Genomic DNA, 16,043 nt, shown 5'->3' on the forward strand with positions numbered 1-16,043 from the left:
CTGGCAGACATTACAGCAAGCATTAGGAACTCGTCTAGACATGAGTACTGCCTATCATCCACAAACTGATGGGCAGAGCGAAAGGACGATACAAACGCTTGAAGACATGCTACGAGCATGTGTTATTGATTTTGGAAACAGTTGGGATCGACATCTACCGTTAGCAGAATTTTCCTACAACAACAGCTACCATTCAAGCATTGAGATGGCGCCGTTTGAAGCACTTTATGGTAGAAAGCGCAGGTCTCCGATTTGTTGGAGTGAAGTGGGGGATAGACAGATTACGGGTCCGGAGATTATACAAGAAACTATCGAGAAGATCATCCAAATTCAACAACGGTTGAAAACCGCCCAAAGTCGACAAAAGAGCTACGCTGACATTAAAAGAAAAGATATAGAATTTGAAATTGGAGAGATGGTCATGCTTAAAGTTGCACCTTGGAAAGGCGTTGTTCGATTTGGTAAACGAGGGAAATTAAATCCAAGGTATATTGGACCATTCAAGATTATTGATCGTATCGGACCAGTAGCTTACCGACTAGAGTTACCCCAACAACTCGCGGCTGTACATAACACTTTCCACGTCTCGAATTTAAAGAAATTTTTTGCTAAAGAAGATCTCACTATTTCGTTAGATGAAATCCAAATCAACGAAAAACTTCAATTCATCGAAGAACCCGTCGAAATAATGGATCGTGAGGTTAAAAGACTTAAGCAAAACAAGATACCAATTGTTAAGGTTCGATGGAATGCTCGTAAAGGACCCGAGTTCACCTGGGAGCGTGAAGATCAGATGAAGAAGAAATACCCGCATCTATTTCCAGAAGATTCGTCAACACCTTCAACAGCTTAAAATTTCGGGACGAAATTTATTTAACGGGTAGGTACTGTAGTGACCCGAACTTTTCCATGTTTATATATATTAATTGAGATTGATATTTACATGATTAAATGTTTCCAACATGTTAAGCAATCAAACTTGTTAAGACTTGATTAATTGAAATATGTTTCATATAGACAATTGACCACCCAAGTTGACCGGTGATTCACGAACGTTAAAACTTGTAAAAACTATATGATGACATATATATGGATATATATATAGTTAACATGATACTATGATAAGTAAACATATCATTAAGTATATTAACAATGAACTACATATGTAAAAACAAGACTACTAACTTAATGATTTTTAAACGAGACATATATGTAACGATTATCGTTGTAAAGACATTTAATGTATATATATCATATTAAGAGATATTCATACATGATAATATCATGATAATATAATAATTTAAAATCTCATTTGATATTATAAACATTGGGTTAACAACATTTAACAAGATCGTTAACCTAAAGGTTTCAAAACAACACTTACATGTAACGACTAACGATGACTTAACGACTCAGTTAAAATGTATATACATGTAGTGTTTTAATATGTATTTATACACTTTTGAAAGACTTCAATACACTTATCAAAATACTTCTACTTAACAAAAATGCTTACAATTACATCCTCGTTCAGTTTCATCAACAATTCTACTCGTATGCACCCGTATTCGTACTCGTACAATACACAGCTTTTAGATGTATGTACTATTGGTATATACACTCTAATGATCAGCTCTTAGCAGCCCATGTGAGTCACCTAACACATGTGGGAACCATCATTTGGCAACTAGCATGAAATATCTCATAAAATTACAAAAATATGAGTAATCATTCATGACTTATTTACATGAAAACAAAATTACATATCCTTTATATCTAATCCATACACCAACGACCAAAAACACCTACAAACACTTTCATTCTTCAATTTTCTTCATCTAATTAATCTCTCTCAAGTTCTATCTTCAAGTTCTAAGTGTTCTTCATAAATTCTAAAAGTTCTAGTTTCATTAAATTAAGAATACTTTCAAGTTTGCTAGCTCACTTCCAATCTTGTAAGGTGATCATCCAACCTCAAGAAATCTTTGTTTCTTACAGTAGGTTATCATTCTAATACATGGTAATAATCATATTCAAACTTTGGTTCAATTTCTATAACTATAACAATCTTATTTCAAGTGATGATCTTACTTGAACTTGTTTTCGTGTCATGATTCTGCTTCAAGAACTTCGAGCCATCCAAGGATCCATTGAAGCTAGATCCATTTTTCTCTTTTCCAGTAGGTTTATCCAAGGAACTTAAGGTAGTAATGATGTTCATAACATCATTCGATTCATACATATAAAGCTATCTTATTCGAAGGTTTAAACTTGTAATCACTAGAACATAGTTTAGTTAATTCTAAACTTGTTCGCAAACAAAAGTTAATCCTTCTAACTTGACTTTTAAAATCAACTAAACACATGTTCTATATCTATATGATATGCTAACTTAATGATTTAAAACCTGGAAACACGAAAAACACCGTAAAACCGGATTTACGCCGTCGTAGTAACACCGCGGGCTGTTTTGGGTTAGTTAATTAAAAACTATGATAAACTTTGATTTTAAAATTGTTATTCTGAGAAAATGATTTTTATTATGAACATGAAACTATATCCAAAAATTATGATTAAACTCAAAGTGGAAGTATGTTTTCTAAAATGGTCATCTAGACGTCGTTCTTTCGACTGAAATGACTACCTTTACAAAAACGACTTGTAACTTATTTTTACGACTATAAACCTATACTTTTCTGTTTAGATTCATAAAATAGAGTTTAATATGAAACCATAGCAATTTGATTCACTCAAAACGGATTTAAAATGAAGAAGTTATGAGTAAAACAAGATTGGATAATTTTTCTCATTTTAGCTACGTGAAAATTGGTAACAAATCTATTCCAACCATAACTTAATCAACTTGTATTGTATATTATGTAATCTTGAGATACCATAGACACATATACAATGTTTCAACCTATCATGTCGACACATCTATATATATTTCGGAACAACCATAGACACTCTATATGTGAATGTTGGAGTTAGCTATACAGGGTTGAGGTTGATTCCAAAATATATATAGTTTGAGTTGTGATCAATACTGAGATACGTATACACTGGGTCGTGGATTGATTCAAGATAATATTTATCGATTTATTTCTGTACATCTAACTGTGGACAACTAGTTGTAGGTTACTAACGAGGACAGCTGACTTAATAAACTTAAAACATCAAAATATATTAAAAGTGTTGTAAATATATTTTGAACATACTTTGATATATATGTATATATTGTTATAGGTTCGTGAATCAACCAGTGGCCAAGTCTTACTTCCCGACGAAGTAAAAATCTGTGAAAGTGAGTTATAGTCCCACTTTTAAAATCTAATATTTTTGGGATGAGAATACATGCAGGTTTTATAAATGATTTACAAAATAGACACAAGTACGTGAAACTACATTCTATGGTTGAATTATCAAAATCGAATATGCCCCTTTTTATTAAGTCTGGTAATCTAAGAATTAGGGAACAGACACCCTAATTGACGCGAATCCTAAAGATAGATCTATTGGGCCTAACAAACCCCATCCAAAGTACCGGATGCTTTAGTACTTCGAAATTTATATCATATCCGAAGGGTGTCCCGGAATGATGGGGATATTCTTATATATGCATCTTGTTAATGTCGGTTACCAGGTGTTCACCATATGAATGATTTTTATCTCTATGTATGGGATGTGTATTGAAATATGAAATCTTGTGGTCTATTGTTACGATTTGATATATATAGGTTAAACCTATAACTCACCAACATTTTTGTTGACGTTTAAAGCATGTTTATTCTCAGGTGAATATTAAGAGCTTCCGCTGTTGCATACTAAAATAAGGACAAGATTTGGAGTCCATGTTTGTATGATATTGTGTAAAAACTGCATTCAAGAAACTGATTTCGATGTAACATATTTGTATTGTAAACCATTATGTAATGGTCGTGTGTAAACAGGATATTTTAGATTATCATTATTTGATAATCTACGTAAAGCTTTTTAAACCTTTATTTATGAAATAAAGGTTATGGTTTGTTTTAAAAATGAATGCAGTCTTTGAAAAACGTCTCATATAGAGGTCAAAACCTCGCAACGAAATCAATTAATATGGAACGTTTTTAATCAATAAGAACGGGACATTTCACGGGTATCATCAAATGCGGGTGAAAGAAGATGATATTCCAAAGACTGCTTTCAGAACACGTTACGGTCATTACGAGTTTATGGTCATGCCGTTTGGTTTAACTAATGCACCAGCTGTGTTCATGGACCTTATGAACCGAGTGTGTGGACCATACCTTGACAAGTTTGTCATTGTTTTCATTGATGACATACTTATTTACTCAAAGAATGACCAAGAACACGGTGAACATTTGAGAAAGGTGTTAGAAGTATTGAGGAAGGAAGAATTGTACGCTAAGTTTTCAAAGTGTGCATTTTGGTTGGAAGAAGTTCAATTCCTCGGTCACATAGTGAACAAAGAAGGTATTAAGGTGGATCCGGCAAAGATAGAAACTGTTGAAAAGTGGGAAACCCCGAAAACTCCGAAACACATACGCCAGTTTTTAGGACTAGCTGGTTACTACAGAAGGTTCATCCAAGACTTTTCCAGAATAGCAAAACCCTTGACTGCATTAACGCATAAAGGGAAGAAATTTGAATGGAATGATGAACAAGAGAAAGCGTTTCAGTTATTGAAGAAAAAGCTAACTACGGCACCTATATTGTCATTGCCTGAAGGGAATGATGATTTTGTGATTTATTGTGATGCATCAAAGCAAGGTCTCGGTTGTGTATTAATGCAACGAACGAAGGTGATTGCTTATGCATCTAGACAATTGAAGATTCACGAACAAAATTATACAACGCATGATTTGGAATTAGGCGCGGTTGTTTTTGCATTAAAGACTTGGAGGCACTACTTATATGGGGTCAAAAGTATTATATATACCGACCACAAAAGTCTTCAACACATATTTAATCAGAAACAACTGAATATGAGGCAGCGTAGGTGGATTGAATTGTTGAATGATTACGACTTTGAGATTCGTTACCACCCGGGGAAGGCAAATGTGGTAGCCGATGCCTTGAGCAGGAAGGACAGAGAACCCATTCGAGTAAAATCTATGAATATAATGATTCATAATAACATTACTACTCAAATAAAGGAGGCGCAACAAGGAGTTTTAAAAGAGGGAAATTTAAAGGATGAAATACCCAAAGGATCGGAGAAACATCTTAATATTCGGGAAGACGGAACCCGGTATAGGGCTGAAAGGATTTGGGTACCAAAATTTGGAGATATGAGAGAAATGGTACTTAGAGAAGCTCATAAAACCAGATACTCAATACATCCTGGAACGGGGAAGATGTACAAGGATCTCAAGAAACATTTTTGGTGGCCGGGTATGAAAGTCGATGTTGCTAAATACGTAGGAGAATGTTTGACGTGTTCTAAGGTCAAAGCTGAGCATCAAAAACCATCAGGTCTACTTCAACAACCCGAAATCCCGGAATGGAAATGGGAAAACATTACCATGGATTTCATCACTAAATTGCCAAGGACTGCAAGTGGTTTTGATACTATTTGGGTAATAGTTGATCGTCTCACCAAATCAGCATACTTCCTGCCAATAAGAGAAGATGACAAAATGGAGAAGTTAGCACGACTGTATTTGAAGGAAGTCGTCTCCAGACATGGAATACCAATCTCTATTATCTCTGATAGGGATGGCAGATTTATTTCAAGATTCTGGCAGACATTACAGCAAGCATTAGGAACTCGTCTAGACATGAGTACTGCCTATCATCCACAAACTGATGGGCAGAGCGAAAGGACGATACAAACGCTTGAAGACATGCTACGAGCATGTGTTATTGATTTCGGAAACAGTTGGGATCGACATCTACCGTTAGCAGAATTTTCCTACAACAACAGCTACCATTCAAGCATTGAGATGGCGCCGTTTGAAGCACTTTATGGTAGAAAGCACAGGTCTCCGATTTGTTGGAGTGAAGTGGGGGATAGACAGATTACGGGTCCGGAGATTATACAAGAAACTACCGAGAAGATCATCCAAATTCAACAACGGCTGAAAATCGCCCAAAGTCGACAAAAGAGCTACGCTGACATTAAAAGAAAAGATATAGAATTTGAAATTGGAGAGATGGTCATGCTTAAAGTTGCACCTTGGAAAGGCGTTGTTCGATTTGGTAAACGAGGGAAATTAAATCCAAGGTATATTGGACCATTCAAGATTATTGATCGTGTCGGACCAGTAGCTTAACGACTTGAGTTACCTCAACAACTCGCGGCTGTACATAACACTTTCCACGTCTCAAATTTGAAGAAATGTTTTGCTAAAGAAGATCTCACTATTCCGTTAGATGAAATCCAAATCAACGAAAAACTTCAATTCATCGAAGAACCCGTCGAAATAATGGATCGTGAGGTTAAAAGACTTAAGCAAAACAAGATACCAATTGTTAAGGTTCGATGGAATGCTCGTAGAGGACCCGAGTTCACCTGGGAGCGTGAAGATCAGATGAAGAAGAAATACCCGCATCTATTTCCAGAAGATTCGTCAACATCTTCAACAGCTTAAAATTTCGGGACGAAATTTATTTAACGGGTAGGTACTGTAGTGACCCGAACTTTTCCATGTTTATATATATTAACTGAGATTGATATTTACATGATTAAATGTTTCCAACATGTTAAGCAATCAAACTTGTTAAGACTTGATTAATTGAAATAGGTTTCATATAGACAATTGACCACCCAAGTTGACCGGTGATTCACGAACGTTAAAACTTGTAAAAACTATATGATGACATATATATGGTTATATATATAGTTAACATGATATTATGATAAGTAAACATATCATTAATTATATTAACAATGAACTACATATGTAAAAACAAGACTACTAACTTAATGATTTTGAAACGAGACATATATGTAACGATTATCGTTGTAACGACATTTAATGTATATATATCATATTAAGAGATATTCGTACATCATAATATCATGATAATATAATAATTTAAAATCTCTTTTGATATTATAAACATTGGGTTAACAACATTTAACAAGATCGTTAACCTAAAGGTTTCAAAACAACATTTACATGTAACGACTAACGATGACTTAACGACTCAGTTAAAATGTATATACATGTAGTGTTTTAATATGTATTCATACACTTTTGAAAGACTTCAAGACACTTATCAAAATACTTCTACTTAACAAAAATGCTTACAATTACATCCTCGTTCAGTTTCATCAACAATTCTACTCGTATGCACCCGTATTCGTACTCGTACAATACACAGCTTTTAGATGTATGTACTATTGGTATATACACTCCAATGATCAGCTCTTAGCAGCCTATGTGAGTCACCTAACACATGTGGGAACCATCATTTGGCAACTAGCATGAAATATCTCATAAAATTACAAAAATATGAGTAATCATTCATGACTTATTTACATGAAAACAAAATTACATATCCTTTATATCTAATCCATACACCAACGACCAAAAACACCTACAAACACTTTCATTCTTCAATTTTCTTCATCTAATTGATCTCTCTCAAGTTCTATCTTCAAGTTCTAAGTGTTCTTCATAAATTCCAAAAGTTCTAGTTTCATAAAATCAAGAATACTTTCAAGTTTGCTAGCTCACTTCCAATCTTGTAAGGTGATCATCCAACCTAAAGAAATCTTTGTTTCTTACAGTAGGTTATCATTCTAATACAAGGTAATAATCATATTCAAACTTTGGTTCAATTTCTATAACTATAACAATCTTATTTCAAGTGATGATCTTACTTGAACTTGTTTTCGTGTCATGATTCTGCTTCAAGAACTTCGAGCCATCCAAGGATCCATTGAAGCTAGATCCATTTTTCTCTTTTCCAGTAGGTTTATCCAAGGAACTTAAGGTAGTAATGATGTTCATAACATCATTCAATTCATACATATAAAGCTATCTTATTCGAAGGTTTAAACTTGTAATCACTAGAACATAGTTTAGTTAATTCTAAACTTGTTCGCAAACAAAAATTAATCCTTGTAACTTGACTTTTAAAATCAACTAAACACATGTTCTATATCTATATGATATGCTAACTTAATGATTTAAAACCTGGAAACACGAAAAACACCGTAAAACCGGATTTACGCCGTCGTAGTAACACCGCGGGCTGTTTTGGGTTAGTTAATTAAAAACTATGATAAACTTTGATTTAAAAGTTGTTATTCTGAGAAAATTATTTTTATTATGAACATGAAACTATATCCAAAAATTATGGTTAAACTCAAAGTGGAAGTATGTTTTCTAAAATGGTCATCTAGACGTCGTTCTTTCGACTGAAATGACTACCTTTACAAAAACGACTTGTAACTTATTTTTCCGACTATAAACCTATACTTTTTATGTTTAGATTCATAAAATAGAGTTCAATATGAAACCATAGCAATTTGATTCACTCAAAACGGATTTAAAATGAAGAAGTTATGGGTAAAACAAGATTGGATAATTTTTCTCATTTTAGCTACGTGAAAATTGGTAACAAATCTATTCCAACCATAACTTAATCAACTTGTATTGTATATTATGTAATCTTAAGATACCATAGACACGTATACAATGTTTCGACCTATCATGTCGACACATCTATATATATTTCGGAACAACCATAGACACTCTATATGTGAATGTTGGAGTTAGCTATACAGGGTTGAGGTTGATTCCAAAATATATTTAGTTTGAGTTGTGATCAATACTGAGATACGTATACACTGGGTCGTGGATTGATTCAAGATAATATTTATCGATTTATTTCTGTACATCTAACTGTGGACAACTAGTTGTAGGTTACTAACGAGGACAGCTGACTTAATAAACTTAAAACATCAAAATATATTAAAAGTGTTGTAAATATATTTTGAACATACTTTGATATATATGTATATATTGTTATAGGTTCGTGAATCAACCAGTGGCCAAGTCTTACTTCCCGACGAAGTAAAAATCTGTGAAAGTGAGTTATAGTCCCACTTTTAAAATCTAATATTTTTGGGATGAGAATACATGCAGGTTTAATAAATGATTTACAAAATAGACACAAGTACGTGAAACTACATTCTATGGTTGAATTATCGAAATCGAATATGCCCCTTTTTATTAAGTCTGGTAATCTAAGAATTAGGGAACAGACACCCTAATTGACACGAATCCTAAAGATAGATCTATTGGGCCTAACAAACCCCATCCAAAGTACCGGATGCTTTAGTACTTCGAAATTTATATCATATCCGAACGGTGTCCCGGAAATGATGGGGATATTCTTATATATGCATCTTGTTAATGTCGGTTACCAGGTGTTCACCATATGAATGATTTTTATCTCTATGTATGGGATGTATATTGAAATATGAAATCTTGTGGTCTATTATTACGATTTGATATATATAGGTTAAACCTATAACTCACCAACATTTTTGTTGACGTTTAAAGCATGTTTATTCTCAGGTGAATATTAAGAGCTTCCGCTGTTGCATACTAAAATAAGGACAAGATTTGGAGTCCATGTTTGTATGATATTGTGTAAAGACTGCATTCAAGAAACTGATTTCGATGTAACATATTTGTATTGTAAACCATTATGTAATGGTCGTGTGTAAACAGGATATTTTAGATTATCATTATTTGATAATCTACGTAAAGCTTTTTAAACCTTTATTTATGAAATAAAGGTTATGGTTTGTTTTAAAAATGAATGCAGTCTTTGAAAAACGTCTCATATAGAGGTCAAAACCTTGCAACGAAATCAATTAATATGGAACGTTTTTAATCAATAAGAACGGGACATTTCAGTTCCTGTTCTTATTGATTAAAAACGTTCCATATTAATTGATTTCGTTGCGAGGTTTTGACCTCTATATGAGACGTTTTTCAAAGACTGCATTCATTTTAAAACAAACCATAACCTTTATTTCATCAATAAAGGTTTAAAAAAACTTTACGTAGATTATCAAATAATGATAATCTAAAATATCCTGTTTACACACGACCATTACATAATGGTTTACAATACAAATATGTTACAACAAAATAAGTTTCTTGAATGCAGTTTTTACACAATATCATACAAGCATGGACTCCAAATCTCGTCCTTATTTAAGTATGCGACAGCGGAAGCTCTTAATAATCACCTGAGAATAAACATGCTTAAAATGTCAACAAAAATGTTGGTGAGTTATAGGTTTAACCTATATATATCAAATCATAATAATAGACCACAAGATTTCATATTTCAATACACATCCCATACATAGAGATAAAAATCATTCATATGGTGAACACCTGGTAACCGACAATAAAAAGATGCATATATAAGAATATCCCCATCATTCCGGGACATCCTTCGGATATGATATAAATTTCGAAGTACTAAAGCATCCGGTACTTTGGATGGGGTTTGTTAGGCCCAATAGATCTATCTTTAGGATTCACGTCAATTAGGGTGTCTGTTCCCTAATTCTTAGATTACCAGACTTAATAAAAAAGGGCATATTCGATTTCGATAATTCAACCATAGAATGTAGTTTCACGTACTTGTGTCTATTTTGTAAATCATTTATAAAACCTGCATGTATTCTCATCCCAAAAATATTAGATATTTAAAAGTGGGACTATAACTCACTTTCACAGATTTTTACTTCGTCGGGAAGTAAGACTTGGCCACTGGTTGATTCACGAACCTATAACAATATATACATATATATCAAAGTATGTTCAAAATATATTTACAACACTTTTAATATATTTTGATGTTTTAAGTTTATTAAGTCAGCTGTCCTCGTTAATAACCTACAACTAGTTGTCCACAGTTAGATATACAGAAATAAATCGATAAATATTATCTTGAATCAATCCACGACCCAGTGTATACGTATCTCAGTATTGATCACAACTCAAACTATACATATTTTGGAATCAACCTCAACCCTGTATAGCTAACTCCAACATTCACATATAGAGTGTCTATGGTTGTTCCGAAATATATATAGATGTGTCGACATGATAGGTCGAAACATTGTATACGTGTCTATGGTATCTCAAGATTACATAATATACAATACAAGTTGATTAAGTTATGGTTGGAATAGATTTGTTACCAATTTTCACGTAGCTAAAATGAGAAAAATTATCCAATCTTGTTTTACCCATAACTTCTTCATTTTAAATCCGTTTTGAGTGAATCAAATTGCTATGGTTTCATATTGAACTCTATTTTATGAATCTAAACAGAAAAAGTATAGGTTTATAGTCGGAAAAATAAGTTACAAGTCGTTTTTGTAAAGGTAGTCATTTCAGTCGAAAGAACGACGTTTAGATGACCATTTTAGAAAACATACTTCCACTTTGAGTTTAACCATAATTTTTGGATATAGTTTCATGTTCATAATAAAAATAATTTTCTAAGAATAACAACTTTTAAATCAAAGTTTATCATAGTTTTTAATTAACTAACCCAAAACAGCCCGCTGTGTTACTACGACGGCGTAAATCCGGTTTTACGGTGTTTTTCGTGTTTCCAGGTTTTAAATCATTAAGTTAGCATATCATATAGATATATAACATGTGTTTAGTTAATTTTAAAAGTCAAGTTAGAAGGATTAACTTTTGTTTGCGAACAAGTTTAGAATTAACTAAACTATGTTCTAGTGATTACGAGTTTAAACCTTCGAATAAGATACTTTTATATATATGAATCGAATGATGTTATGAACATCATTACTACCTCAAGTTTAGTAGGTAAACCTACTGGAAGTGACAAGAATTGATCTAGCTTCAAAGGATCTTGGATGGCTTGAAAGTTCTTGAAGTAGGATCATGACACAAAAACAAGTTCAAGTAAGATTTTTACTCGAATTAAGATAGTTTATAGTTATAGAAATTGAATCAAAGTTTGAATATGTATATTACCTTGAATAAGAAGATAACCTACTGTATATAACAAAGGTTTCTTGATCTTAGATGATTACTTGGAATGGATTAGAAAGCTTGAAAGTAAATTAGTAAACTTGAAGGGATTTTTGAAGTGTTCTTGAAGTGTTCTTCCTATGATGATTATAGCTTGATTCTTGAAGTGATTTTTGATAAAGATGATGATTAACTACTGGAAAAATACGTTCATAATAGTGTGTGTGTGTGTGTTGAGAGAGAATTAGAAAGAGAATTAGAAGTGAAATGGAGTGAATGATGAGTGGTAATTGGTGAGTGGTGAGTGGGGTTAAAAGGAGTTCTAGTTAGTTGACTAGCTCATGGTAGAAGTTAAAATTGATTAGTCATACATGACATAATCAAGAGTGGAATCCCATGCTAGTTCCTATTGGTATATACCCATAGTAAGTACGTTTTGAAGCTGTGTATAATACGGGTAAGAATACGACTAGAATTCTTGATGAAAGAAAAGAATGGGAAAGTAACTGTAACCATTTTCATTAAGTATGAGTGTTTTGATATATGTCTTGAAGTCTTCCAAAAGTATTTTAATACATCTAAATACACTACATGTATATACATTTTAACTGAGTCGTTAAGTCATCGTTAGTCGTTACATGTAAGTGTTGTTTTGAAACCTTTAAGTTAACGATCTCAATTAATGTTGTTAACCTATTGTTTATTATATCTAATGAGATGTTAAATTATTATATTATCATGATATTATGATATATTAATATATCTTAATATGATATATATACATTTAAATGTCGTTACAACGATAATCGTTACATATATGTCTCGTTTCGAAATCCTTAAGTTAGTAGTCTTGTTTATATGTATATAACTCATTGTTAATATACTTATGGAGATACTTACTTATCATAATCTCATGTTAACCATATGTATATCCATATATATATCGTCATGTCATTTTTACAAGTTTTAACGTTCGTGAATCGCCGGTCAACTTGGGTGGTCAATTGTCTATATGAAACATATTTCAATTAATCAAGTCTTAACAAGTTTGATTGCTTAACATGTTGGAAACATTTAATCATTTAAATATCAATCTCAATGAATATAAAAAAACATGGAAAAGTTCGGGTCACTACTGATACCAACTGAAATGTCCCGTTCTTATTGATTAAAAACGTTCCATATTAATTGATTTCGTTGCGAGGTTTTGACCTCTATATGAGACGTTTTTCAAAGACTGCATTCATTTTAAAACAAACCATAACCTTTATTTCATCAATAAAGGTTTAAAAAGCTTTACGTAGATTATCAAAAAATGATAATCTAAAATATCCTGTTTACACACGATCATTACATAATAGTTTACAATACAAATATGTTACAACAAAATAAGTTTCTTGAATGTAGTTTTTACACAATATCATACAAGCATGGACTCCAAATCTCGTCCTTATTTAAGTATGCGACAGCGGAAGCTCTTAATAATCACCTGAGAATAAACATGCTTAAAACGTCAACAAAAATGTTGGTGAGTTATAGGTTTAACCTATATATATCAAATCATAATAATAGACCACAAGATTTCATATTTCAATACACATCCCATAAATAGAGATAAAAATCATTCATATGGTGAACACCTGGTAACCGACATTAACAAGATGCATATATAAGAATATCCCCATCATTCCGGGACACCCTTCAGATATGATATATATTTCGAAGTACTAAAGCATCCGGTACTTTGGATGAGGTTTGTTAGGCCCAATAGATCTATCTTTAGGATTCGCGTCAATTAGGGTGTCTGTTCCCTAATTCTTAGATTACCAGACTTAATAAAAAGGGGCATATTCGATTTCGATAATTCAACCATAGAATGTAGTTTCACGTACTTGTGTCTATTTTGTAAATCATTTATAAAACCTGCATGTATTCTCATCCCAAAAATATTAGATTTTAAAAGTGAGACTATAACTCACTTTCACAGATTTTTACTTCGTCGGGAAGTAAGACTTGGCCACTGGTTGATTCACGAACCTATAACAATATATACATATATATATATCAAAGTATGTTCAAAATATATTTACAACACTTTTAATATATTTTGATGTTTTAAGTTTATTAAGTCAGCTGTCCTCGTTAGTAACCTACAACTAGTTGTCCACAGTTAGATGTACAGAAATAAATTGATAAATATTATCTTGAATCAATCCACGACCCAGTGTATACGTATCTCAGTATTGATCACAACTCAAACTATATATATTGTGGAATCAACCTCAACCCTGTATAGCTAACTCCAACATTCACATATAGAGTGTCTATGGTTGTTCCGAAATATATATAGATGTGTCGACATGATAGGTCGAAACATTGTATACGTTTCTATGGTATCTCCAGATTACATAATATACAATACAAGTTGATTAAGTTATGGTTGGAATAGATTTGTTACCAATTTTCACGTAGCTAAAATGAGAAAAATTATCCAATCTTGTTTTACCCATAACTTCTTCATTTTAAATCCGTTTTGAGTGAATCAAATTGCTATGGTTTCATATTGAACTCTATTTTATGAATCTAAATAGAAAAGGTATAGTTTTATAGTCGGAAAAATAAGTTACGAGTCATTTTTGTAAAGGTAGTCATTTCAGTCGAAAGAACGACGTCTAGATGACCATTTTAGAAAACATACTTCCACTTTGAGTTTAACCATAATTTTTGGATATAGTTTCATGTTCATAATAAAAATCATTTTCTCAGAATAACAACTTTTAAATCAAAGTTTATCATAGTTTTTAATTAACTAGCCCGCGGTGTTACTACGACGGCGTAAATCCGGTTTTACGGTGTTTTTCGTGTTTCCAGGTTTTAAATCATTAAGTTAGCATATCATATAGATATAGAACATGTGTTTAGTTGATTTTAAAAGTCAAGTTAGAAGGATTAACTTTTGTTTGCGAACAAGTTTAGAATTAACTAAACTATGTTCTAGTGATTACAAGTTTAAACCTTCGAATAAGATAGCTTTATATATATGAATCGAATGATGTTATGAACATCATTACTACCTTAAGTTCCTTGGATAAACCTACTGGAAAAGAGAAAAATGGATCTAGCTTCAACGGATCCTTGGATGGCTCGAAGTTCTTGAAGCAGAATCATGACACGAAAACAAGTTCAAGTAAGATCATCACTTGAAATAAGATTGTTATAGTTATAGAAATTGAACCAAAGTTTGAATATGATTATTACCTTGTATTATAATGATAACCTACTGTAAGAAACAAAGATTTCTTGAGGTCAGATGATCACCTTACAAGATTGGAAGTGAGCTACCAAACTTGAAAGTATTCTTGATTTTATGTAACTAGAACTTGTAGAATATATGAAGAACACTTAGAACTTGAAGATAGAACTTGAGAGAGATCAATTAGATGAAGAAAATTGAAGAATGAAAGTGTTTGTAGGTGTTTTTGGTCGTTGGTGTATGGATTAGATATAAAGGATATGTAATTTTGTTTTCATGTAAATAAGTCATGAATGATTACTCATATTTTTGTAATTTTATGAGATATTTCATGCTAGTTGCCAAATGATGGTTCCCACATGTGTTAGGTGACTCACATGGGCTGCTAAGAGCTGATCATTGGAGTGTATATACCAATAGTACATACATCTAAAAGTTGTGTATTGTACGAGTACGAATACGGGTGCATACGAGTAGAATTGTTAATGAAACTGAACGAGGATGTAATTGTAAGCATTTTTGTTAAGTAGAAGTATTTTGATAAGTGTCTTGAAGTCTTTCAAAAGTGTATGAATACATATTAAAACACTACATGTATATACATTTTAACTGAGTCGTTAAGTCATCGTTAGTCGTTATATGTAAATGTTGTTTTGAAACCTTTAGGTTAACGATCTTGTTGAATGTTGTTAATCCATTGTTTATTATAAAAAATGAGATGTTAAATTATTATATTATCATGATATTATGATATATAATATATCTTAGTATGATGTATATACAGTTAAATG

The sequence above is a fragment of the Rutidosis leptorrhynchoides genome, chromosome 7, assembly GCF_046630445.1.
Source record: "Rutidosis leptorrhynchoides isolate AG116_Rl617_1_P2 chromosome 7, CSIRO_AGI_Rlap_v1, whole genome shotgun sequence".
NCBI classification, from domain to species: domain Eukaryota; kingdom Viridiplantae; phylum Streptophyta; class Magnoliopsida; order Asterales; family Asteraceae; genus Rutidosis; species Rutidosis leptorrhynchoides.